The sequence below is a fragment of the Rhinoderma darwinii genome, chromosome 7 (genome assembly GCF_050947455.1).
Source record: "Rhinoderma darwinii isolate aRhiDar2 chromosome 7, aRhiDar2.hap1, whole genome shotgun sequence".
NCBI lineage: Eukaryota > Metazoa > Chordata > Amphibia > Anura > Rhinodermatidae > Rhinoderma > Rhinoderma darwinii.
In genome coordinates this window covers 48,440,718-48,465,727 of record NC_134693.1, presented here as the reverse complement: position 1 = coordinate 48,465,727, position 25,010 = coordinate 48,440,718, and the positions used below count along the sequence as shown (strand labels likewise).

The 25,010-nt window shown below is 40.7% G+C and overlaps 17 non-coding genes across 17 annotated transcripts; all 17 read left to right on the top strand.

The window, feature by feature from the left end:
- The first annotated feature begins 790 nt into the window (after window positions 1–790).
- TRNAF-GAA (transfer RNA phenylalanine (anticodon GAA)) lies at window positions 791–863 on the top strand. The gene has a single exon. It is a non-coding gene; the product is annotated as a tRNA-Phe (tRNA).
- Window positions 864–2,059: 1,196 nt separating this feature from the next.
- On the top strand, window positions 2,060–2,132 carry TRNAF-GAA (transfer RNA phenylalanine (anticodon GAA)). The gene has a single exon. It is a non-coding gene; the product is annotated as a tRNA-Phe (tRNA).
- Window positions 2,133–2,889: 757 nt separating this feature from the next.
- Window positions 2,890–2,962, top strand: TRNAF-GAA (transfer RNA phenylalanine (anticodon GAA)). The gene has a single exon. It is a non-coding gene; the product is annotated as a tRNA-Phe (tRNA).
- A 348-nt stretch (window positions 2,963–3,310) lies between these two features.
- TRNAF-GAA (transfer RNA phenylalanine (anticodon GAA)) lies at window positions 3,311–3,383 on the top strand. The gene has a single exon. It is a non-coding gene; the product is annotated as a tRNA-Phe (tRNA).
- A 1,842-nt stretch (window positions 3,384–5,225) lies between these two features.
- On the top strand, window positions 5,226–5,298 carry TRNAF-GAA (transfer RNA phenylalanine (anticodon GAA)). Its single transcript has one exon. It is a non-coding gene; the product is annotated as a tRNA-Phe (tRNA).
- Window positions 5,299–6,494: 1,196 nt separating this feature from the next.
- On the top strand, window positions 6,495–6,567 carry TRNAF-GAA (transfer RNA phenylalanine (anticodon GAA)). Its single transcript has one exon. It is a non-coding gene; the product is annotated as a tRNA-Phe (tRNA).
- Window positions 6,568–7,324: 757 nt separating this feature from the next.
- TRNAF-GAA (transfer RNA phenylalanine (anticodon GAA)) lies at window positions 7,325–7,397 on the top strand. The gene has a single exon. It is a non-coding gene; the product is annotated as a tRNA-Phe (tRNA).
- A 348-nt stretch (window positions 7,398–7,745) lies between these two features.
- On the top strand, window positions 7,746–7,818 carry TRNAF-GAA (transfer RNA phenylalanine (anticodon GAA)). Its single transcript has one exon. It is a non-coding gene; the product is annotated as a tRNA-Phe (tRNA).
- A 1,583-nt stretch (window positions 7,819–9,401) lies between these two features.
- Window positions 9,402–9,474, top strand: TRNAF-GAA (transfer RNA phenylalanine (anticodon GAA)). The gene has a single exon. It is a non-coding gene; the product is annotated as a tRNA-Phe (tRNA).
- A 348-nt stretch (window positions 9,475–9,822) lies between these two features.
- TRNAF-GAA (transfer RNA phenylalanine (anticodon GAA)) lies at window positions 9,823–9,895 on the top strand. Its single transcript has one exon. It is a non-coding gene; the product is annotated as a tRNA-Phe (tRNA).
- Window positions 9,896–10,510: 615 nt separating this feature from the next.
- TRNAF-GAA (transfer RNA phenylalanine (anticodon GAA)) lies at window positions 10,511–10,583 on the top strand. Its single transcript has one exon. It is a non-coding gene; the product is annotated as a tRNA-Phe (tRNA).
- Window positions 10,584–10,931: 348 nt separating this feature from the next.
- On the top strand, window positions 10,932–11,004 carry TRNAF-GAA (transfer RNA phenylalanine (anticodon GAA)). The gene has a single exon. It is a non-coding gene; the product is annotated as a tRNA-Phe (tRNA).
- A 1,429-nt stretch (window positions 11,005–12,433) lies between these two features.
- Window positions 12,434–12,506, top strand: TRNAF-GAA (transfer RNA phenylalanine (anticodon GAA)). The gene has a single exon. It is a non-coding gene; the product is annotated as a tRNA-Phe (tRNA).
- Window positions 12,507–15,084: 2,578 nt separating this feature from the next.
- TRNAF-GAA (transfer RNA phenylalanine (anticodon GAA)) lies at window positions 15,085–15,157 on the top strand. Its single transcript has one exon. It is a non-coding gene; the product is annotated as a tRNA-Phe (tRNA).
- A 4,434-nt stretch (window positions 15,158–19,591) lies between these two features.
- TRNAF-GAA (transfer RNA phenylalanine (anticodon GAA)) lies at window positions 19,592–19,664 on the top strand. The gene has a single exon. It is a non-coding gene; the product is annotated as a tRNA-Phe (tRNA).
- A 615-nt stretch (window positions 19,665–20,279) lies between these two features.
- On the top strand, window positions 20,280–20,352 carry TRNAF-GAA (transfer RNA phenylalanine (anticodon GAA)). Its single transcript has one exon. It is a non-coding gene; the product is annotated as a tRNA-Phe (tRNA).
- Window positions 20,353–23,404: 3,052 nt separating this feature from the next.
- TRNAF-GAA (transfer RNA phenylalanine (anticodon GAA)) lies at window positions 23,405–23,477 on the top strand. Its single transcript has one exon. It is a non-coding gene; the product is annotated as a tRNA-Phe (tRNA).
- The last annotated feature ends 1,533 nt before the right edge of the window (window positions 23,478–25,010 follow it).

The window sequence follows — 25,010 nt, the reverse complement described above, 5'->3', positions numbered from 1 at the left end:
ATACAATTACACTGTTGCAGTATACAACTCTTTATCCATCCAAAAGTGAGAAAGGACAGCCTGTAAAGATCCGGAGTCGCAAAAAATATCAAGATCTTTAAGTGCGTAAGCCGAAATAGCTCAGTTGGGAGAGCGTTAGACTGAAGATCTTAAGGTCCCTGGTTCGGTTTCGGCAGGTACTATTATTCTTATAACTAAGAATCGTGTCCCAGAATAATCTAAATTCTTTGGGATTTTGGGGTGTCTCAAAGCTTCCCTTCTCCCCGGATGTTTCGTCTCTGGATTCCCCAGGGCTGAATGTCGGGTTCCGCTGAGCACATTTCCTCTCCTTGCTTGCTGTAAGTTTTAATGGTCAAAGTACTATTTTAATCTACAATTTCTGATTGTAACAAAAGCTCCCTTTTTATTAAAGTGTTACGATTTTACATTATGTTGCGGCAACTCTTTATCCATCCAAAAGTGAGAAAGGACAGCCTGTAAATATCCGGAGTCGCAAAAAATTTTGGGGTGTCTCAAAGCTTCCCTTCTCCCCGGATGTTTAGTCTCTGGATTCCCCAGGGCTGAATGTCGGGTTCCGCTGAGCACATTTCCTCTCCTTGCTTGCTGTAAGTTTTAATGGTCAAAGTACTATTTTAATCTACAATTTCTGATTGTAACAAAAGCTCCCTTTTTATTAAAGTGTTACGATTTTACATTATGTTGCGACAACTCTTTATCCATCCAAAAGTGAGAAAGGACAGCCTGTAAAGATCCGGAGTCGCAAAAAATATCAAGATCTTAAAGTGCATAAGCCGAAATAGCTCAGTTGGGAGAGCGTTAGACTGAAGATCTAAAGGTCCCTGGTTCAATCCCGGGTTTCGGCAGGTACTACTTTTTTTATAACTATGAATCGTGTCACAGAATAATCTAAATTCTTTGGGATTTTGGGGTGTCTCAAAGCTTCCCTTCTCCCCGGATGTTTAGTCTCTGGATTCCCCAGGGCTGAATGTCGGGTTCCGCTGAGCACAATTCCTCTCCTTGCTTGCTGTAAGTTTTAATGGTCAAAGTACTATTTTAATCTACAATTTCTGATTGTAACAAAAGCTCCCTTTTTATTAAAGTGTTACGATTTTACATTATGTTGCGACAACTCTTTATCCATCCAAAAGTGAGAAAGGACAGCCTGTAAAGATCCGGAGTCGCAAAAAATATCAAGATCTTAAAGTGCGTAAGCAGAAATAGCTCAGTTGGGAGAGCTTTAGACTGAAGATCTAAAGGTCCCGGGTTTCGGCAGTTACTATTTTACTTATAACTAAGAATCGTGTCCCAGAAAAATCTAAATTCTTTGGGATTTTGGGGTGTCTCAAAGCTTCCCTTCTCCCCGGATGTTTAGTCACTGGATTCCCCAGGGCTGAATGTCGGGTTCCGCTGAGCACATTTCCTCTCCTTGCTTGCTGTAAGTTTTAATGGTCAAAGTACTATTTTAATCTACAATTTCTGAATGTAACAAAAGCTCCCTTTTTATTAAAGTGTTACGATTTTACATTATGTTGCGGCATACAATTACACTGTTGCAGTATACAACTCTTTATCCATCCAAAAGTGAGAAAGGACAGCCTGTAAAGATCCGGAGTCGCAAAAAATATCAAGATCTTTAAGTGCGTAAGCCGAAATAGCTCAGTTGGGAGAGCGTTAGACTGAAGATCTTAAGGTCCCTGGTTCGGTTTCGGCAGGTACTATTATTCTTATAACTAAGAATCGTGTCCCAGAATAATCTAAATTCTTTGGGATTTTGGGGTGTCTCAAAGCTTCCCTTCTCCCCGGATGTTTAGTCACTGGATTCCCCAGGGCTGAATGTCGGGTTCCGCTGAGCACATTTCCTCTCCTTGCTTGCTGTAAGTTTTAATGGTCAAAGTACTATTTTAATCTACAATTTCTGATTGTAACAAAAGCTCCCTTTTTATTAAAGTGTTACGATTTTACATTATGTTGCGACAACTCTTTATCCATCCAAAAGTGAGAAAGGACAGCCTGTAAAGATCCGGAGTCGCAGAAAATATCAAGATCTTAAAGTGCATAAGCCGAAATAGCTCAGTTGGGAGAGCGTTAGACTGAAGATCTAAAGGTCCCTGGTTCGATCCCGGGTTTCGGCAGGTACTACTTTTCTAATAACTAAGAATCGTGTCCCAGAAAAATCTAAATTCTTTGAAATTTTGGGGTGTATCAAAGCTTCCCTTCTCCCCGGATGTTTAGTCACTGGATTCCCCAGGGCTGAATGTCGGGTTCCGCTGAGCACATTTCCTCTCCTTGCTTGCTGTAAGTTTTAATGGTCAAAGTACTATTTTAACCTACAATTTCTGATTGTAACAAAAGCTCCCTTTTTATTAAAGTGTTACGATTTTACATTATGTTGCGGCAACTCTTTATCCATCCAAAAGTGAGAAAGGACAGCCTGTAAAGATCCGGAGTCGCAAAAAATATCAAGATCTTAAAGTGCGTAAGCCGAAATAGCTCAGTTGGGAGAGCGTTAGACTGAAGATCTAAAGGTCCCGGGTTTCGGCAGTTACTATTTTACTTATAACTAAGAATCGTGTCCCAGAAAAATCTAAATTCTTTGGGATTTTGGGGTGTCTCAAAGCTTCCCTTCTCCCCGGATGTTTCGTCTCTGGATTCCCCAGGGCTGAATGTCGGGTTCCGCTGAGCACATTTCCTCTCCTTGCTTGCTGTAAGTTTTAATGGTCAAAGTACTATTTTAATCTACAATTTCTGATTGTAACAAAAGCTCCCTTTTTATTAAAGTGTTACGATTTTACATTATGTTGCGACAACTCTTTATCCATCCAAAAGTGAGAAAGGACAGCCTGTAAAGATCCGGAGTCGCAAAAAATATCAAGATCTTAAAGTGCATAAGCCGAAATAGCTCAGTTGGGAGAGCGTTAGACTGAAGATCTAAAGGTCCCTGGTTCGATCCCGGGTTTCGGCAGGAACTACTTTTCTTATAACTATGAATCGTGTCACAGAATAATCTAAATTCTTTGGGATTTTGGGGTGTCTCAAAGCTTCCCTTCTCCCCGGATGTTTCGTCTCTGGATTCCCCAGGGCTGAATGTCGGGTTCCGCTGAGCACATTTCCTCTCCTTGCTTGCTGTAAGTTTTAATGGTCAAAGTACTATTTTATTCTACAATTTCTGATTGTAACAAAAGCTCCCTTTTTATTAAAGTGTTACGATTTTACATTATGCTGCGACAACTCTTTATCCATCCAAAAGTGAGAAAGGACAGCCTGTAAAGATCCGGAGTTGCAAAAAATATCAAGATCTTAAAGTGCGTAAGCCGAAATAGCTCAGTTGGGAGAGCGTTAGACTGAAGATCTAAAGGTCCCTGGTTCGATCCCGGGTTTCGCCAGGTACTGCTTTTCTTATAACTATGAATCGTGTCACAGAATAATCTAAATTCTTTGGGATTTTGGGGTGTCTCAAAGCTTCCCTTCTCCCCGGATGTTTCGTCTCTGGATTCCCCAGGGCTGAATGTCGGGTTCCGCTGAGCACATTTCCTCTCCTTGCTTGCTGTAAGTTTTAATGGTCAAAGTACTATTTTAATCTAGAAATTCTGATTGTAACAAAAGCTCCCTTTTTATTAACGTGTTACGATTTTACATTATGTTGCGACAACTCTTTATCCATCCAAAAGTGAGAAAGGACAGCCTGTAAAGATCCGGAGTCGCAAAAAATATCAAGATCTTAAAGTGCGTAAGCCGAAATAGCTCAGTTGGGAGAGCGTTAGACTGAAGATCTAAAGGTCCCGGGTTTCGGCAGTTACTATTTTACTTATAACTAAGAATCGTGTCCCAGAAAAATCTAAATTCTTTGGGATTTTGGGGTGTCTCAAAGCTTCCCTTCTCCCCGGATGTTTAGTCACTGGATTCCCCAGGGCTGAATGTCGGGTTCCGCTGAGCACATTTCCTCTCCTTGCTTGCTGTAAGTTTTAATGGTCAAAGTACTATTTTAATCTACAATTTCTGATTGTAACAAAAGCTCCCTTTTTATTAAAGTGTTACGATTTTACATTATGTTGCGGCAACTCTTTATCCATCCAAAAGTGAGAAAGGACAGCCTGTAAAGATCCGGAGTCGCAAAAAATATCAAGATCTTAAAGTGCGTAAGCCGAAATAGCTCAGTTGGGAGAGCGTTAGACTGAAGATCTAAAGGTCCCGGGTTTCGGCAGTTACTATTTTACTTATAACTAAGAATCGTGTCCCAGAAAAATCTAAATTCTTTGGGATTTTGCGGTGTCTCAAAGCTTCCCTTCTCCGCGGATGTTTAGTCACTGGATTCCCCAGGGCTGAATGTCGGGTTCCGCTGAGCACATTTCCTCTCCTTGCTTGCTGTAAGTTTTAATGGTCAAAGTACTATTTTAACCTACAATTTCTGATTGTAACAAAAGCTCCCTTTTTATTAAAGTGTTACGATTTTACATTATGTTGCGGCAACTCTTTATCCATCCAAAAGTGAGAAAGGACAGCCTGTAAAGATCCGGAGTCGCAAAAAATATTAAGATCTTAAAGTGCGTAAGCCGAAATAGCTCAGTTGGGAGAGCGTTAGACTGAAGATCTAAAGGTCCCGGGTTTCGGCAGTTACTATTTTACTTATAACTAAGAATCGTGTCCCAGAAAAATCTAAATTCTTTGGGATTTTGGGGTGTCTCAAAGCTTCCCTTCTCCCCGGATGTTTCGTCTCTGGATTCCCCAGGGCTGAATGTCGGGTTCCGCTGAGCACATTTCCTCTCCTTGCTTGCTGTAAGTTTTAATGGTCAAAGTACTATTTTAATCTACAATTTCTGATTGTAACAAAAGCTCCCTTTTTATTAAAGTGTTACGATTTTACATTATGTTGCGGCAACTCTTTATCCATCCAAAAGTGAGAAAGGACAGCCTGTAAATATCCGGAGTCGCAAAAAATTTTGGGGTGTCTCAAAGCTTCCCTTCTCCCCGGATGTTTAGTCTCTGGATTCCCCAGGGCTGAATGTCGGGTTCCGCTGAGCACATTTCCTCTCCTTGCTTGCTGTAAGTTTTAATGGTCAAAGTACTATTTTAATCTACAATTTCTGATTGTAACAAAAGCTCCCTTTTTATTAAAGTGTTACGATTTTACATTATGTTGCGACAACTCTTTATCCATCCAAAAGTGAGAAAGGACAGCCTGTAAAGATCCGGAGTCGCAAAAAATATCAAGATCTTAAAGTGCATAAGCCGAAATAGCTCAGTTGGGAGAGCGTTAGACTGAAGATCTAAAGGTCCCTGGTTCAATCCCGGGTTTCGGCAGGTACTACTTTTTTTATAACTATGAATCGTGTCACAGAATAATCTAAATTCTTTGGGATTTTGGGGTGTCTCAAAGCTTCCCTTCTCCCCGGATGTTTAGTCTCTGGATTCCCCAGGGCTGAATGTCGGGTTCCGCTGAGCACAATTCCTCTCCTTGCTTGCTGTAAGTTTTAATGGTCAAAGTACTATTTTAATCTACAATTTCTGATTGTAACAAAAGCTCCCTTTTTATTAAAGTGTTACGATTTTACATTATGTTGCGACAACTCTTTATCCATCCAAAAGTGAGAAAGGACAGCCTGTAAAGATCCGGAGTCGCAAAAAATATCAAGATCTTAAAGTGCGTAAGCAGAAATAGCTCAGTTGGGAGAGCTTTAGACTGAAGATCTAAAGGTCCCGGGTTTCGGCAGTTACTATTTTACTTATAACTAAGAATCGTGTCCCAGAAAAATCTAAATTCTTTGGGATTTTGGGGTGTCTCAAAGCTTCCCTTCTCCCCGGATGTTTAGTCACTGGATTCCCCAGGGCTGAATGTCGGGTTCCGCTGAGCACATTTCCTCTCCTTGCTTGCTGTAAGTTTTAATGGTCAAAGTACTATTTTAATCTACAATTTCTGAATGTAACAAAAGCTCCCTTTTTATTAAAGTGTTACGATTTTACATTATGTTGCGGCATACAATTACACTGTTGCAGTATACAACTCTTTATCCATCCAAAAGTGAGAAAGGACAGCCTGTAAAGATCCGGAGTCGCAAAAAATATCAAGATCTTTAAGTGCGTAAGCCGAAATAGCTCAGTTGGGAGAGCGTTAGACTGAAGATCTTAAGGTCCCTGGTTCGGTTTCGGCAGGTACTATTATTCTTATAACTAAGAATCGTGTCCCAGAATAATCTAAATTCTTTGGGATTTTGGGGTGTCTCAAAGCTTCCCTTCTCCCCGGATGTTTAGTCACTGGATTCCCCAGGGCTGAATGTCGGGTTCCGCTGAGCACATTTCCTCTCCTTGCTTGCTGTAAGTTTTAATGGTCAAAGTACTATTTTAATCTACAATTTCTGATTGTAACAAAAGCTCCCTTTTTATTAAAGTGTTACGATTTTACATTATGTTGCGACAACTCTTTATCCATCCAAAAGTGAGAAAGGACAGCCTGTAAAGATCCGGAGTCGCAGAAAATATCAAGATCTTAAAGTGCATAAGCCGAAATAGCTCAGTTGGGAGAGCGTTAGACTGAAGATCTAAAGGTCCCTGGTTCGATCCCGGGTTTCGGCAGGTACTACTTTTCTAATAACTAAGAATCGTGTCCCAGAAAAATCTAAATTCTTTGAAATTTTGGGGTGTATCAAAGCTTCCCTTCTCCCCGGATGTTTAGTCACTGGATTCCCCAGGGCTGAATGTCGGGTTCCGCTGAGCACATTTCCTCTCCTTGCTTGCTGTAAGTTTTAATGGTCAAAGTACTATTTTAACCTACAATTTCTGATTGTAACAAAAGCTCCCTTTTTATTAAAGTGTTACGATTTTACATTATGTTGCGGCAACTCTTTATCCATCCAAAAGTGAGAAAGGACAGCCTGTAAAGATCCGGAGTCGCAAAAAATATCAAGATCTTAAAGTGCGTAAGCCGAAATAGCTCAGTTGGGAGAGCGTTAGACTGAAGATCTAAAGGTCCCGGGTTTCGGCAGTTACTATTTTACTTATAACTAAGAATCGTGTCCCAGAAAAATCTAAATTCTTTGGGATTTTGGGGTGTCTCAAAGCTTCCCTTCTCCCCGGATGTTTCGTCTCTGGATTCCCCAGGGCTGAATGTCGGGTTCCGCTGAGCACATTTCCTCTCCTTGCTTGCTGTAAGTTTTAATGGTCAAAGTACTATTTTAATCTACAATTTCTGATTGTAACAAAAGCTCCCTTTTTATTAAAGTGTTACGATTTTACATTATGTTGCGACAACTCTTTATCCATCCAAAAGTGAGAAAGGACAGCCTGTAAAGATCCGGAGTCGCAAAAAATATCAAGATCTTAAAGTGCATAAGCCGAAATAGCTCAGTTGGGAGAGCGTTAGACTGAAGATCTAAAGGTCCCTGGTTCGATCCCGGGTTTCGGCAGGAACTACTTTTCTTATAACTATGAATCGTGTCACAGAATAATCTAAATTCTTTGGGATTTTGGGGTGTCTCAAAGCTTCCCTTCTCCCCGGATGTTTCGTCTCTGGATTCCCCAGGGCTGAATGTCGGGTTCCGCTGAGCACATTTCCTCTCCTTGCTTGCTGTAAGTTTTAATGGTCAAAGTACTATTTTATTCTACAATTTCTGATTGTAACAAAAGCTCCCTTTTTATTAAAGTGTTACGATTTTACATTATGCTGCGACAACTCTTTATCCATCCAAAAGTGAGAAAGGACAGCCTGTAAAGATCCGGAGTTGCAAAAAATATCAAGATCTTAAAGTGCGTAAGCCGAAATAGCTCAGTTGGGAGAGCGTTAGACTGAAGATCTAAAGGTCCCTGGTTCGATCCCGGGTTTCGCCAGGTACTGCTTTTCTTATAACTATGAATCGTGTCACAGAATAATCTAAATTCTTTGGGATTTTGGGGTGTCTCAAAGCTTCCCTTCTCCCCGGATGTTTCGTCTCTGGATTCCCCAGGGCTGAATGTCGGGTTCCGCTGAGCACATTTCCTCTCCTTGCTTGCTGTAAGTTTTAATGGTCAAAGTACTATTTTAATCTAGAAATTCTGATTGTAACAAAAGCTCCCTTTTTATTAACGTGTTACGATTTTACATTATGTTGCGACAACTCTTTATCCATCCAAAAGTGAGAAAGGACAGCCTGTAAAGATCCGGAGTCGCAAAAAATATCAAGATCTTAAAGTGCGTAAGCCGAAATAGCTCAGTTGGGAGAGCGTTAGACTGAAGATCTAAAGGTCCCGGGTTTCGGCAGTTACTATTTTACTTATAACTAAGAATCGTGTCCCAGAAAAATCTAAATTCTTTGGGATTTTGGGGTGTCTCAAAGCTTCCCTTCTCCCCGGATGTTTAGTCACTGGATTCCCCAGGGCTGAATGTCGGGTTCCGCTGAGCACATTTCCTCTCCTTGCTTGCTGTAAGTTTTAATGGTCAAAGTACTATTTTAATCTACAATTTCTGATTGTAACAAAAGCTCCCTTTTTATTAAAGTGTTACGATTTTACATTATGTTGCGGCAACTCTTTATCCATCCAAAAGTGAGAAAGGACAGCCTGTAAAGATCCGGAGTCGCAAAAAATATCAAGATCTTAAAGTGCGTAAGCCGAAATAGCTCAGTTGGGAGAGCGTTAGACTGAAGATCTAAAGGTCCCGGGTTTCGGCAGTTACTATTTTACTTATAACTAAGAATCGTGTCCCAGAAAAATCTAAATTCTTTGGGATTTTGCGGTGTCTCAAAGCTTCCCTTCTCCGCGGATGTTTAGTCACTGGATTCCCCAGGGCTGAATGTCGGGTTCCGCTGAGCACATTTCCTCTCCTTGCTTGCTGTAAGTTTTAATGGTCAAAGTACTATTTTAACCTACAATTTCTGATTGTAACAAAAGCTCCCTTTTTATTAAAGTGTTACGATTTTACATTATGTTGCGGCAACTCTTTATCCATCCAAAAGTGAGAAAGGACAGCCTGTAAAGATCCGGAGTCGCAAAAAATATTAAGATCTTAAAGTGCGTAAGCCGAAATAGCTCAGTTGGGAGAGCGTTAGACTGAAGATCTAAAGGTCCCGGGTTTCGGCAGTTACTATTTTACTTATAACTAAGAATCGTGTCCCAGAAAAATCTAAATTCTTTGGGATTTTGGGGTGTCTCAAAGCTTCCCTTCTCCCCGGATGTTTCGTCTCTGGATTCCCCAGGGCTGAATGTCGGGTTCCGCTGAGCACATTTCCTCTCCTTGCTTGCTGTAAGTTTTAATGGTCAAAGTACTATTTTAATCTACAATTTCTGATTGTAACAAAAGCTCCCTTTTTATTAAAGTGTTACGATTTTACATTATGTTGCGACAACTCTTTATCCATCCAAAAGTGAGAAAGGACAGCCTGTAAAGATCCGGAGTCGCAAAAAATATCAAGATCTTAAAGTGCATAAGCCGAAAAGCCGAAATAGCTCAGTTGGGAGAGCGTTAGACTGAAGATCTAAAGGTCCCTGGTTCGATCCCGGGTTTTGGCAGGAACTACTTTTCTTATCACTATGAATCGTGTCACAGAATAATCTAAATTCTTTGGGATTTTGGGGTGTCTCAAAGCTTCCCTTCTCCCCGGATGTTTCGTCTCTGGATTCCCCAGGGCTGAATGTCGGGTTCCGCTGAGCAGATTTCCTCTCCTTGCTTGCTGTAAGTTTTAATGGTCAAAGTACTATTTTATTCTACAATTTCTGATTGTAACAAAAGCTCCCTTTTTATTAAAGTGTTACGATTTTACATTATGTTGCGACAACTCTTTATCCATCCAAAAGTGAGAAAGGACAGCCTGTAAAGATCCGGAGTTGCAAAAAATATCAAGATCTTAAAGTGCGTAAGCCGAAATAGCTCAGTTGGGAGAGCGTTAGACTGAAGATCTAAAGGTCCCTGGTTCGATCCCGGATTTCGGCAGGTACTGCTTTTCTTATAACTATGAATCGTGTCACAGAATAATCTAAATTCTTTGGGATTTTGGGGTGTCTCAAAGCTTCCCTTCTCCCCGGATGTTTCGTCTCTGGATTCCCCAGGGCTGAATGTCGGGTTCCGCTGAGCACATTTCCTCTCCTTGCTTGCTGTAAGTTTTAATGGTCAAAGTACTATTTTAATCTACAATTTCTGATTGTAACAAAAGCTCCCTTTTTATTAAAGTGTTACGATTTTACATTATGTTGCGGCAACTCTTTATCCATCCAAAAGTGAGAAAGGACAGCCTGTAAATATCCGGAGTCGCAAAAAATTTTGGGGTGTCTCAATGCTTCCCTTCTCCCCGGATGTTTAGTCTCTGGATTCCCCAGGGCTGAATGTCGGGTTCCGCTGAGCACATTTCCTCTCCTTGCTTGGTGTAAGTTTTAATGGTCAAAGTACTATTTTAATCTACAATTTCTGATTGTAACAAAAGCTCCCTTTTTATTAAAGTGTTAAGATTTTACATTATGTTGCGACAACTCTTTATCCATCCAAAAGTGAGAAAGGACAGCCTGTAAAGATCCGGAGTCGCAAAAAATATCAAGATCTCAAAGAGCATAAGCCGAAATAGCTCAGTTGGGAGAGCGTTAGACTGAACATCTAAAGGTCCCTGGTTCGATCCCGGGTTTCGGCAGGTACTACTTTTCTTATAACTATGAATCGTGTCACAGAATAATCTAAATTCTTTGGGATTTTGGGGTGTCTCAAAGCTTCCCTTCTCCCCGGATGTTTCGTCTCTGGATTCCCCAGGGCTGAATGTCGGGTTCCGCTGAGCACATTTCCTCTCCTTGCTTGCTGTAAGTTTTAATGGTCAAAGTACTATTTTATTCTACAATTTCTGATTGTAACAAAAGCTCCCTTTTTATTAAAGTGTTACGATTTTACATTATGTTGCGACAACTCTTTATCCATCCAAAAGTGAGAAAGGATAGCCTGTAAAGATCCGGAGTTGCAAAAAATATCAAGATCTTAAAGTGCGTAAGCCGAAATAGCTCAGTTGGGAGAGCGTTAGACTGAAGATCTAAAGGTCCCTGGTTCGATCCTGGGTTTCGGCAGGTACTGCTTTTCTTATAACTATGAATCGTGTCACAGAATAATCTAAATTCTTTGGGATTTTGGGGTGTCTCAAAGCTTCCCTTCTCCCCGGATGTTTCGTCTCTGGATTCCCCAGGGCTGAATGTCGGGTTCCGCTGAGCACATTTCCTCTCCTTGCTTGCTGTAAGTTTTAATGGTCAAAGTACTATTTTAATCTAGAAATTCTGATTGTAACAAAAGCTCCCTTTTTATTAACGTGTTACGATTTTACATTATGTTGCGACAACTCTTTATCCATCCAAAAGTGAGAAAGGACAGCCTGTAAAGATCCGGAGTCGCAAAAAATATCAAGATCTTAAAGTGCGTAAGCCGAAATAGCTCAGTTGGGAGAGCGTTAGACTGAATAAAGGTCCCGGGTTTCGGCAGTTACTATTTTACTTATAACTAAGAATCGTGTCCCAGAAAAATCTAAATTCTTTGGGATTTTGGGGTGTCTCAAAGCTTCCCTTCTCCCCGGATGTTTCGTCTCTGGATTCCCCAGGGCTGAATGTCGGGTTCCGCTGAGCACATTTCCTCTCCTTGCTTGCTGTAAGTTTTAATGGTCAAAGTACTATTTTAATCTAGAAATTCTGATTGTAACAAAAGCTCCCTTTTTATTAACGTGTTACGATTTTACATTATGTTGCGACAACTCTTTATCCATCCAAAAGTGAGAAAGGACAGCCTGTAAAGATCCGGAGTCGCAAAAAATATCAAGATCTTAAAGTGCGTAAGCCGAAATAGCTCAGTTGGGAGAGCGTTAGACTGAAGATCTAAAGGTCCCGGGTTTCGGCAGTTACTATTTTACTTATAACTAAGAATCGTGTCCCAGAAAAATCTAAATTCTTTGGGATTTTGGGGTGTCTCAAAGCTTCCCTTCTCCCCGGATGTTTAGTCACTGGATTCCCCGGGGCTGAATGTCGGGTTCCGCTGAGCACATTTCCTCTCCTTGCTTGCTGTAAGTTTTAATGGTCAAAGTACTATTTTAATCTACAATTTCTGATTGTAACAAAAGCTCCCTTTTTATTAAAGTGTTACGATTTTACATTATGTTGCGGCAACTCTTTATCCATCCAAAAGTGAGAAAGGACAGCCTGTAAATATCCGGAGTCGCAAAAAATTTTGGGGTGTCTCAATGCTTCCCTTCTCCCCGGATGTTTAGTCTCTGGATTCCCCAGGGCTGAATGTCGGGTTCCGCTGAGCACATTTCCTCTCCTTGCTTGCTGTAAGTTTTAATGGTCAAAGTACTATTTTAATCTACAATTTCTGATTGTAACAAAAGCTCCCTTTTTATTAAAGTGTTAAGATTTTACATTATGTTGCGACAACTCTTTATCCATCCAAAAGTGAGAAAGGACAGCCTGTAAAGATCCGGAGTCGCAAAAAATATCAAGATCTCAAAGAGCATAAGCCGAAATAGCTCAGTTGGGAGAGCGTTAGACTGAACATCTAAAGGTCCCTGGTTCGATCCCGGGTTTCGGCAGGTACTACTTTTCTTATAACTATGAATCGTGTCACAGAATAATCTAAATTCTTTGGGATTTTGGGGTGTCTCAAAGCTTCCCTTCTCCCCGGATGTTTCGTCTCTGGATTCCCCAGGGCTGAATGTCGGGTTCCGCTGAGCACATTTCCTCTCCTTGCTTGCTGTAAGTTTTAATGGTCAAAGTACTATTTTAATCTAGAAATTCTGATTGTAACAAAAGCTCCCTTTTTATTAACGTGTTACGATTTTACATTATGTTGCGACAACTCTTTATCCATCCAAAAGTGAGAAAGGACAGCCTATAAAGATCCGGAGTCGCAAAAAATATCAAGATCTTAAAGTGCGTAAGCCGAAATAGCTCAGTTGGGAGAGCGTTAGACTGAAGATCTAAAGGTCCCGGGTTTCGGCAGTTACTATTTTACTTATAACTAAGAATCGTGTCCCAGAAAAATCTAAATTCTTTGGAATTTTGGGGTGTCTCAAAGCTTCCCTTCTCCCCGGATGTTTAGTCACTGGATTCCCCGGGGCTGAATGTCGGGTTCCGCTGAGCACATTTCCTCTCCTTGCTTGCTGTAAGTTTTAATGGTCAAAGTACTATTTTAATCTACAATTTCTGATTGTAACAAAAGCTCCCTTTTTATTAAAGTGTTACGATTTTACATTATGTTGCGGCAACTCTTTATCCATCCAAAAGTGAGAAAGGACAGCCTGTAAATATCCGGAGTCGCAAAAATTTTTGGGGTGTCTCAATGCTTCCCTTCTCCCCGGATGTTTAGTCTCTGGATTCCCCAGGGCTGAATGTCGGGTTCCGCTGAGCACATTTCCTCTCCTTGCTTGCTGTAAGTTTTAATGGTCAAAGTACTATTTTAATCCACAATTTCTGATTGTAACAAAAGCTCCCTTTTTATTAAAGTGTTACGATTTTACATTATGTTGCGACAACTCTTTATCCATCCAAAAGTGAGAAAGGACAGCCTGTAAAGATCCGGAGTCGCAAAAAATATCAAGATCTTAAAGTGCGTAAGCAGAAATAGCTCAGTTGGGAGAGCGTTAGACTGAAGATCTAAAGGTCCCGGGTTTCGGCAGTTACTATTTTACTTATAACTAAGAATCGTGTCCCAGAAAAATCTAAATTCTTTGGGATTTTGGGGTGTCTCAAAGCTTCCCTTCTCCCCGGATGTTTAGTCACTGGATTCCCCAGGGCTGAATGTCGGGTTCCGCTGAGCACATTTCCTCTCCTTGCTTGCTGTAAGTTTTAATGGTCAAAGTACTATTTTAATCTACAATTTCTGAATGTAACAAAAGCTCCCTTTTTATTAAAGTGTTACGATTTTACATTATGTTGCGGCATACAATTACACTGTTGCAGTATACAACTCTTTATCCATCCAAAAGTGAGAAAGGACAGCCTGTAAAGATCCGGAGTCGCAAAAAATATCAAGATCTTTAAGTTTGTAAGCCGAAATAGCTCAGTTGGGAGAGCGTTAGACTGAAGATCTTAAGGTCCCTGGTTCGGTTTCGGCAGGTACTATTTTACTTATAACTAAGAATCGTGTCCCAGAAAAATCTAAATTCTTTGGGATTTTGGGGTGTCTCAAAGCTTCCCTTCTCCCCGGATGTTTAGTCACTGGATTCCCCAGGGCTGAATGTCGGGTTCCGCTGAGCACATTTCCTCTCCTTGCTTGCTGTAAGTTTTAATGGTCAAAGTACTATTTTAATCTACAATTTCTGAATGTAACAAAAGCTCCCTTTTTATTAAAGTGTTACGATTTTACATTATGTTGCGGCATACAATTACACTGTTGCAGTATACAACTCTTTATCCATCCAAAAGTGAGAAAGGACAGCCTGTAAAGATCCGGAGTCGCAAAAAATATCAAGATCTTTAAGTTTGTAAGCCGAAATAGCTCAGTTGGGAGAGCGTTAGACTGAAGATCTTAAGGTCCCTGGTTCGGTTTCGGCAGGTACTATTTTACTTATAACTAAGAATCGTGTCCCAGAAAAATCTAAATTCTTTGGGATTTTGGGGTGTCTCAAAGCTTCCCTTCTCCCCGGATGTTTAGTCACTGGATTCCCCAGGGCTGAATGTCGGGTTCCGCTGAGCACATTTCCTCTCCTTGCTTGCTGTAAGTTTTAATGGTCAAAGTACTATTTTAATCTACAATTTCTGAATGTAACAAAAGCTCCCTTTTTATTAAAGTGTTACGATTTTACATTATGTTGCGGCAACTCTTTATCCATCCAAAAGTGAGAAAGGACAGCCTGTAAATATCCGGAGTCGCAAAAAATTTTGGGGTGTCTCAATGCTTCCCTTCTCCCCGGATGTTTAGTCTCTGGATTCCCCAGGGCTGAATGTCGGGTTCCGCTGAGCACATTTCCTCTCCTTGCTTGCTGTAAGTTTTAATGGTCAAAGTACTATTTTAATCTACAATTTCTGATTGTAACAAAAGCTCCCTTTTTATTAAAGTGTTACGATTTTACATTATGTTGCGACAACTCTTTATCCATCCAAAAGTGAGAAAGGACAGCCTGTAAAGATCCGGAGTCGCAAAAAATATCAAGATCTTAAATTGCATAAGCCGAAATAGCTCAGTTGGGAGAGCGTTAGACTGAAGGTCTAAAGGTCCCTGGTTCGATCCCGGGTTTCGGCAGGTACTACTTTTCTTATAACTATGAATCGTGTCACAGAATAATCTAAATTCTTTGGGATTTTGGGGTGTCTCAAAGCTTCCCTTCTCCCCGGATGTTTAGTCTCTGAATTCCCCAGGGCTGAATGTCGGGTTCCGCTGAGCACAATTCCTCTCCTTGCTTGCTGTAAGTTTTAATGGTCAAAGTACTATTTTAATCTACAATTTCTGATTGTAACAAAAGCTCCCTTTTTATTAAAGTGTTACGATTTTACATTATGTTGCGACAACTCTTTATCCATCCAAAAGTGAGAAAGGACAGCCTGTAAAGATCCGGAGTCGCAAAAAATATCAAGATCTTAAAGTGCGTAAGCAGAAATAGCTCAGTTGGGAGAGCGTTAGACTGAAGATCTAAAGGTCCCGGGTTTCGGCAGTTACTATTTTACTTATAACTAAGAATCGTGTCCCAGAAAAATCTAAATTCTTTGGGATTTTGGGGTGTCTCAAAGCTTCCCTTCTCCCCGGATGTTTAGTCACTGGATTCCCCAGGGCTGAATGTCGGGTTCCGCTGAGCACATTTCCTCTCCTTGCTTGCTGTAAGTTTTAATGGTCAAAGTACTATTTTAATCTACAATTTCTGAATGTAACAAAAGCTCCCTTTTTATTAAAGTGTTACGATTTTACATTATGTTGCGGCATACAATTACACTGTTGCAGTATACAACTCTTTATCCATCCAAAAGTGAGAAAGGACAGCCTGTAAAGATCCGGAGTCGCAAAAAATATCAAGATCTTTAAGTTTGTAAGCCGAAATAGCTCAGTTGGGAGAGCGTTAGACTGAAGATCTTAAGGTCCCTGGTTTGGTTTCGGCAGGTACTATTATTCTTATAACTAAGAATCGTGTCCCAGAATAATCTAAATTCTTTGGGATTTTGGGGTGTCTCAAAGCTTCCCTTCTCCCCGGATGTTTAGTCACTGGATTCCCCAGGGCTGAATGTCGGGTTCCGCTGAGCACATTTCCTCTCCTTGCTTGCTGTAAGTTTTAATGGTCAAAGTACTATTTTAATCTACAATTTCTGATTGTAACAAAAGCTCCCTTTTTATTAAAGTGTTACGATTTTACATTATGTTGCGACAACTCTTTATCCATCCAAAAGTGAGAAAGGACAGCCTGTAAAGATCCGGAGTCGCAAAAAATTTTGGGGTGTCTCAAAGCTTCCCTTCTCCCCGGATGTTTAGTCTCTGGATTCCCCAGGGCTGAATGTCGGGTTCCGCTGAGCACATTTCCTCTCCTTGCTTGCTGTAAGTTTTAATGGTCAAAGTACTATTTTAATCTACAATTTCTGATTGTAACAAAAGCTCCCTTTTTATTAAAGTGTTACGATTTTACATTATGTTGCGGCAACTCTTTATCCATCCAAAAGTGAGAAAGGACAGCCTGTAAATATCCGGAGTCGCAAAAAATTTTGGGGTGTCTCAAAGCTTCCCTTCTCCCCGGATGTTTAGTCTCTGGATTCCCCAGGGCTGAATGTCGGGTTCCGCTGAGCACATTTCCTCTCCTTGCTTGCTGTAAGTTTTAATGGTCAAAGTACTATTTTAATCTACAATTTCTGATTGTAACAAAAGCTCCCTTTTTATTAAAGTGTTACGATTTTACATTATGTTGCGACAACTCTTTATCCATCCAAAAGTGAGAAAGGACAGCCTGTAAAGATCCGGAGTCGCAAAAAATATCAAGATCTTAAAGTGCGTAAGCCGAAATAGCTCAGTTGGGAGAGCGTTAGACTGAAGATCTAAAGGTCCCGGGTTTCGGCAGTTACTATTTTACTTATAACTAAGAATCGTGTCCCAGAAAAATCTAAATTCTTTGGGATTTTGGGGTGTCTCAAAGCTTCCCTTCTCCGCGGATGTTTAGTCACTGGATTCCCCAGGGCTGAATGTCGGGTTCCGCTGAGCACATTTCCTCTCCTTGCTTGCTGTAAGTTTTAATGGTCAAAGTACTATTTTAACCTACAATTTCTGATTGTAACAAAAGCTCCCTTTTTATTAAAGTGTTACGATTTTACATTATGTTGCGGCAAATCTTTATCCATCCAAAAGTGAGAAAGGACAGCCTGTAAAGATCCGGAGTCGCAAAAAATATCAAGATCTTAAAGTGCGTAAGCCGAAATAGCTCAGTTGGGAGAGCGTTAGACTGAAGATCTAAAGGTCCCGGGTTTCGGCAGTTACTATTTTACTTATAACTAAGAATCGTGTCCCAGAAAAATCTAAATTCTTTGGGATTTTGGGGTGTCTCAAAGCTTCCCTTCTCCCCGGATGTTTAATCACTGGATTCCCCAGGGCTGAATGTCGGGTTCCGCTGAGCACATTTCCTCTCCTTGCTTGCTGTAAGTTTTAATGGTCAAAGTACTATTTTAATCTACAATTTCTGATTGTAACAAAAGCTCCCTTTTTATTAAAGTGTTACGATTTTACATTATGTTGCGGCAACTCTTTATCCATCCAAAAGTGAGAAAGGACAGCCTGTAAAGATCCGGAGTCGCAAAAAATATCAAGATCTTAAAGTGCGTAAGCCGAAATAGCTCAGTTGGGAGAGCGTTAGACTGAAGATCTAAAGGTCCCGGGTTTCGGCAGTTACTATTTTACTTATAACTAAGAATCGTGTCCCAGAAAAATCTAAATTCTTTGGAATTTTGGGGTGTCTCAAAGCTTCCCTTCTCCGCGGATGTTTAGTCACTGGATTCCCCAGGGCTGAATGTCGGGTTCCGCTGAGCACATTTCCTCTCCTTGCTTGCTGTAAGTTTTAATGGTCAAAGTACTATTTTAACCTACAATTTCTGATTGTAACAAAAGCTCCCTTTTTATTAAAGTGTTACGATTTTACATTATGTTGCGGCAAATCTTTATCCATCCAAAAGTGAGAAAGGACAGCCTGTAAAGATCCGGAGTCGCAAAAAATATCAAGATCTTAAAGTGCGTAAGCCGAAATAGCTCAGTTGGGAGAGCGTTAGACTGAAGATCTAAAGGTCCCGGGTTTCGGCAGTTACTATTTTACTTATAACTAAGAATCGTGTCCCAGAAAAATCTAAATTCTTTGGGATTTTGGGGTGTCTCAAAGCTTCCCTTCTCCCCGGATGTTTAATCACTGGATTCCCCAGGGCTGAATGTCGGGTTCCGCTGAGCACATTTCCTCTCCTTGCTTGCTGTAAGTTTTAATGGTCAAAGTACTATTTTAATCTACAATTTCTGATTGTAACAAAAGCTCCCTTTTTATTAAAGTGTTACGATTTTACATTATGTTGCGGCAACTCTTTATCCATCCAAAAGTGAGAAAGGACAGCCTGTAAATATCCAGAGTCGCAAAAAATTTTGGGGTGTCTCAAAGCTTCCCTTCTCCCCGGATGTTTAGTCTCTGGATTCCCCAGGGCTGAATGTCGGGTTCCGCTGAGCACATTTCCTCTCCTTGCTTGCTGTAAGTTTTAATGGTCAAAGTACTATTTTAATCTACAATTTCTGATTGTAACAAAAGCTCCCTTTTTATTAAAGTGTTACGATTTTACATTATGTTGCGGCAACTCTTTATCCATCCAAAAGTGAGAAAGGACAGCCTGTAAATATCCGGAGTCGCAAAAAATTTTGGGGTGTCTCAAAGCCTCCCTTCTCCCCGGATGTTTAGTCTCTGGATTCCCCAGGGCTGAATGTCGGGTTCCGCTGAGCACATTTCCTCTCCTTGCTTGCTGTAAGTTTTAATGGTCAAAGTACTATTTTAATCTACAATTTCTGATTGTAACAAAAGCTCCCTTTTTATTAAAGTGTTACGATTTTACATTATGTTGCGACAACTCTTTATCCATCCAAAAGTGAGAAAGGACAGCCTGTAAATATCCGGAGTCGCAAAAAATTTTGGGGTGTCTCAAAGCTTCCCTTCTCCCCGGATGTTTAGTCTCTGGATTCCCCAGGGCTGAATGTCGGGTTCCGCTGAGCACATTTCCTCTCCTTGCTTGCTGTAAGTTTTAATGGTCAAAGTACTATTTTAATCTACAATTTCTGATTGTAACAAAAGCTCCCTTTTTATTAAAGTGTTACGATTTTACATTATGTTGCGGCAACTCTTTATCCATCCAAAAGTGAGAAAGGACAGCCTGTAAATATCCGGAGTCGCAAAAAATTTTGGGGTGTCTCAAAGCTTCCCTTCTCCCCGGATGTTTAGTCTCTGGATTCCCCAGGGCTGAATGTCGGGTTCCGCTGAGCAGATTTCCTCTCCTTGCTTGCTGTAAGTTTTAATGGTCAAAGTACTATTTTAATCTACAATTTCTGATTGTAACAAAAGCTCCCTTTTTATTAAAGTGTTACGATTTTACATTATGTTGCGACAACTCTTTATCCATCCAAAAGTGAGAAAGGACAGCCTGTAAAGATCCGGAGTCGCAAAAAATATCAAGATCTTAAAGTGCATAAGCCGAAATAGCTCAGTTGGGAGAGCGTTAGACTGAAGATCTAAAGGTTCCTGGTTCGATCCCGGGTTTCGGCAGGTACTACTTTTCTTATAACTATGAATCGTGTCACAGAATAATCTAAATTCTTTGGGATTTTGGGGTGTCTCAAAGCTTCCCTTCTCCCCGGATGTTTAGTCTCTGGATTCCCCAGGGCTGAATGTCGGGTTCCGCTGAGCACATTTCCTCTCCTTGCTTGCTGTAAGTTTTAATGGTCAAAGTACTATTTTAATCTACAATTTCTGATTGTAACAAAAGCTCCCTTTTTATTAAAGTGTTACGATTTTACATTATGTTGCGGCAACTCTTTATCCATCCAAAAGTGAGAAAGGACAGCCTGTAAATATCCGGAGTCGCAAAAAATTTTGGGGTGTCTCAAAGCTTCCCTTCTCCCCGGATGTTTAGTCACTGGATTCCCCAGGGCTGAATGTCGGGTTCCGCTGAGCACATTTCCTCTCCTTGCTTGCTGTAAGTTTTAATGGTCAAAGTACTATTTTAATCTACAATTTCTGATTGTAACAAAAGCTCCCTTTTTATTAAAGTGTTACGATTTTACATTATGTTGCGACAACTCTTTATCCATCCAAAAGTGAGAAAGGACAGCCTGTAAAGATCCGGAGTCGCAGAAAATATCAAGATCTTAAAGTGCATAAGCTGAAATAGCTCAGTTGGGAGAGCGTTAGACTGAAGATCTAAAGGTCCCTGGTTCGATCCCGGGTTTCGGCAGGTACTACTTTTCTAATAACTAAGAATCGTGTCCCAGAAAAATCTAAATTCTTTGAAATTTTGGGGTGTATCAAAGCTTCCCTTCTCCCCGGATGTTTAGTCACTGGATTCCCCAGGGCTGAATGTCGGGTTCTGCTGAGCACATTTCCACTCCTTGCTTGCTGTAAGTTTTAATGGTCAAAGTACTATTTTAACCTACAATTTCTGATTGTAACAAAAGCTCCCTTTTTATTAAAGTGTTACGATTTGACATTATGTTGCGGCAACTCTTTATCCATCCAAAAGTGAGAAAGGACAGCCTGTAAAGATCCGGAGTCGCAAAAAATATCAAGATCTTAAAGTGCGTAAGCCGAAATAGCTCAGTTGGGAGAGCGTTAGACTGAAGATCTAAAGGTCCCGGGTTTCGGCAGTTACTATTTTACTTATAACTAAGAATCGTGTCCCAGAAAAATCTAAATTCTTTGGGATTTTGGGGTGTCTCAAAGCTTCCCTTCTCCGCGGATGTTTAGTCACTGGATTCCCCAGGGCTGAATGTCGGGTTCCGCTGAGCACATTTCCTCTCCTTGCTTGCTGTAAGTTTTAATGGTCAAAGTACTATTTTAACCTACAATTTCTGATTGTAACAAAAGCTCCCTTTTTATTAAAGTGTTACGATTTTACATTATGTTGCGGCAACTCTTTATCCATCCAAAAGTGAGAAAGGACAGCCTGTAAAGATCCGGAGTCGCAAAAAATATCAAGATCTTAAAGTGCGTAAGCCGAAATAGCTCAGTTGGGAGAGCGTTAGACTGAAGATCTAAAGGTCCCGGGTTTCGGCAGTTACTATTTTACTTATAACTAAGAATCGTGTCCCAGAAAAATCTAAATTCTTTGGGATTTTGGGGTGTCTCAAAGCTTCCCTTCTCCCCGGATGTTTAGTCACTGGATTCCCCAGGGCTGAATGTCGGGTTCCGCTGAGCACATTTCCTCTCCTTGCTTGCTGTAAGTTTTAATGGTCAAAGTACTATTTTAATCTACAATTTCTGATTGTAACAAAAGCTCCCTTTTTATTAAAGTGTTACGATTTTACATTATGTTGCGACAACTCTTTATCCATCCAAAAGTGAGAAAGGACAGCCTGTAAATATCCGGAGTCGCAAAAAATTTTGGGGTGTCTCAAAGCTTCCCTTCTCCCCGGATGTTTAGTCTCTGGATTCCCCAGGGCTGAATGTCGGGTTCCGCTGAGCACATTTCCTCTCCTTGCTTGCTGTAAGTTTTAATGGTCAAAGTACTATTTTAACCTACAATTTCTGATTGTAACAAAAGCTCCCTTTTTATTAAAGTGTTACGATTTTACATTATGTTGCGGCAACTCTTTATCCATCCAAAAGTGAGAAAGGACAGCCTGTAAAGATCCGGAGTCGCAAAAAATATCAAGATCTTAAAGTGCGTAAGCCGAAATAGCTCAGTTGGGAGAGCGTTAGACTGAAGATCTAAAGGTCCCGGGTTTCGGCAGTTACTATTTTACTTATAACTAAGAATCGTGTCCCAGAAAAATCTAAATTCTTTGGGATTTTGGGGTGTCTCAAAGCTTCCCTTCTCCGCGGATGTTTAGTCACTGGATTCCCCAGGGCTGAATGTCGGGTTCCGCTGAGCACATTTCCTCTCCTTGCTTGCTGTAAGTTTTAATGGTCAAAGTACTATTTTAACCTACAATTTCTGATTGTAACAAAAGCTCCCTTTTTATTAAAGTGTTACGATTTTACATTATGTTGCGGCAACTCTTTATCCATCCAAAAGTGAGAAAGGACAGCCTGTAAAGATCCGGAGTCGCAAAAAATATCAAGATCTTAAAGTGCGTAAGCCGAAATAGCTCAGTTGGGAGAGCGTTAGACTGAAGATCTAAAGGTCCCGGGTTTCGGCAGTTACTATTTTACTTATAACTAAGAATCGTGTCCCAGAAAAATCTAAATTTTTTGGGATTTTGGGGTGTCTCAAAGCTTCCCTTCTCCCCGGATGTTTAGTCACTGGATTCCCCAGGGCTGAATGTCGGGTTCCGCTGAGCACATTTCCTCTCCTTGCTTGCTGTAAGTTTTAATGGTCAAAGTACTATTTTAATCTACAATTTCTGATTGTAACAAAAGCTCCCTTTTTATTAAAGTGTTACGATTTTACATTATGTTGCGGCAACTCTTTATCCATCCAAAAGTGAGAAAGGACAGCCTGTAAATATCCGGAGTCGCAAAAAATTTTGGGGTGTCTCAAAGCTTCCCTTCTCCCCGGATGTTTAGTCTCTGGATTCCCCAGGGCTGAATGTCGGGTTCCGCTGAGCACATTTCCTCTCCTTGCTTGCTGTAAGTTTTAATGGTCAAAGTACTATTTTAATCTACAATTTCTGATTGTAACAAAAGCTCCCTTTTTATTAAAGTGTTACGATTTTACATTATGTTGCGACAACTCTTTATCCATCCAAAAGTGAGAAAGGACAGCCTATAAATATCCGGAGTCGCAAAAAATTTTGGGGTGTCTCAAAGCTTCCCTTCTCCCCGGATGTTTAGTCTCTGGATTCCCCAGGGCTGAATGTCGGGTTCCGCTGAGCACATTTCCTCTCCTTGCTTGCTGTAAGTTTTAATGGTCAAAGTACTATTTTAATCTACAATTTCTGATTGTAACAAAAGCTCCCTTTTTATTAAAGTGTTACGATTTTACATTATGTTGCGGCAACTCTTTATCCATCCAAAAGTGAGAAAGGACAGCCTGTAAATATCCGGAGTCGCAAAAAATTTTGGGGTGTCTCAAAGCTTCCCTTCTCCCCGGATGTTTAGTCACTGGATTCCCCAGGGCTGAATGTCGGGTTCCGCTGAGCACATTTCCTCTCCTTGCTTGCTGTAAGTTTTAATGGTCAAAGTACTATTTTAATCTACAATTTCTGATTGTAACAAAAGCTCCCTTTTTATTAAAGTGTTACGATTTTACATTATGTTGCGACAACTCTTTATCCATCCAAAAGTGAGAAAGGACAGCCTGTAAAGATCCGGAGTCGCAGAAAATATCAAGATCTTAAAGTGCATAAGCCGAAATAGCTCAGTTGGGAGAGCGTTAGACTGAAGATCTAAAGGTCCCTGGTTCGATCCCGGGTTTCGGCAGGTGCTACTTTTCTAATAACTAAGAATCGTGTCCCAGAAAAATCTAAATTCTTTGAAATTTTGGGGTGTATCAAAGCTTCCCTTCTCCCCGGATGTTTAGTCACTGGATTCCCCAGGGCTGAATGTCGGGTTCCGCTGAGCACATTTCCACTCCTTGCTTGCTGTAAGTTTTAATGGTCAAAGTACTATTTTAACCTACAATTTCTGATTGTAACAAAAGCTCCCTTTTTATTAAAGTGTTACGATTTGACATTATGTTGCGGCAACTCTTTATCCATCCAAAAGTGAGAAAGGACAGCCTGTAAAGATCCGGAGTCGCAAAAAATATCAAGATCTTAAAGTACGTAAGCCGAAATAGCTCAGTTGGGAGAGCGTTAGACTGAAGATCTAAAGGTCCCGGGTTTCGGCAGTTACTATTTTACTTATAACTAAGAATCGTGTCCCAGAAAAATCTAAATTCTTTGGGATTTTGGGGTGTCTCAAAGCTTCCCTTCTCCGCGGATGTTTAGTCACTGGATTCCCCAGGGCTGAATGTCGGGTTCCGCTGAGCACATTTCCTCTCCTTGCTTGCTGTAAGTTTTAATGGTCAAAGTACTATTTTAACCTACAATTTCTGATTGTAACAAAAGCTCCCTTTTTATTAAAGTGTTACGATTTTACATTATGTTGCGGCAACTCTTTATCCATCCAAAAGTGAGAAAGGACAGCCTGTAAAGATCCGGAGTCGCAAAAAATATCAAGATCTTAAAGTGCGTAAGCCGAAATAGCTCAGTTGGGAGAGCGTTAGACTGAAGATCTAAAGGTCCCGGGTTTCGGCAGTTACTATTTTACTTATAACTAAGAATCGTGTCCCAGAAAAATCTAAATTCTTTGGGATTTTGGGGTGTCTCAAAGCTTCCCTTCTCCCCGGATGTTTAGTCACTGGATTCCCCAGGGCTGAATGTCGGGTTCCGCTGAGCACATTTCCTCTCCTTGCTTGCTGTAAGTTTTAATGGTCAAAGTACTATTTTAATCTACAATTTCTGATTGTAACAAAAGCTCCCTTTTTATTAAAGTGTTACGATTTTACATTATGTTGCGACAACTCTTTATCCATCCAAAAGTGAGAAAGGACAGCCTGTAAATATCCGGAGTCGCAAAAAATTTTGGGGTGTCTCAAAGCTTCCCTTCTCCCCGGATGTTTAGTCTCTGGATTCCCCAGGGCTGAATGTCGGGTTCCGCTGAGCACATTTCCTCTCCTTGCTTGCTGTAAGTTTTAATGGTCAAAGTACTATTTTAACCTACAATTTCTGATTGTAACAAAAGCTCCCTTTTTATTAAAGTGTTACGATTTTACATTATGTTGCGGCAACTCTTTATCCATCCAAAAGTGAGAAAGGACAGCCTGTAAAGATCCGGAGTCGCAAAAAATATCAAGATCTTAAAGTGCGTAAGCCGAAATAGCTCAGTTGGGAGAGCGTTAGACTGAAGATCTAAAGGTCCCGGGTTTCGGCAGTTACTATTTTACTTATAACTAAGAATCGTGTCCCAGAA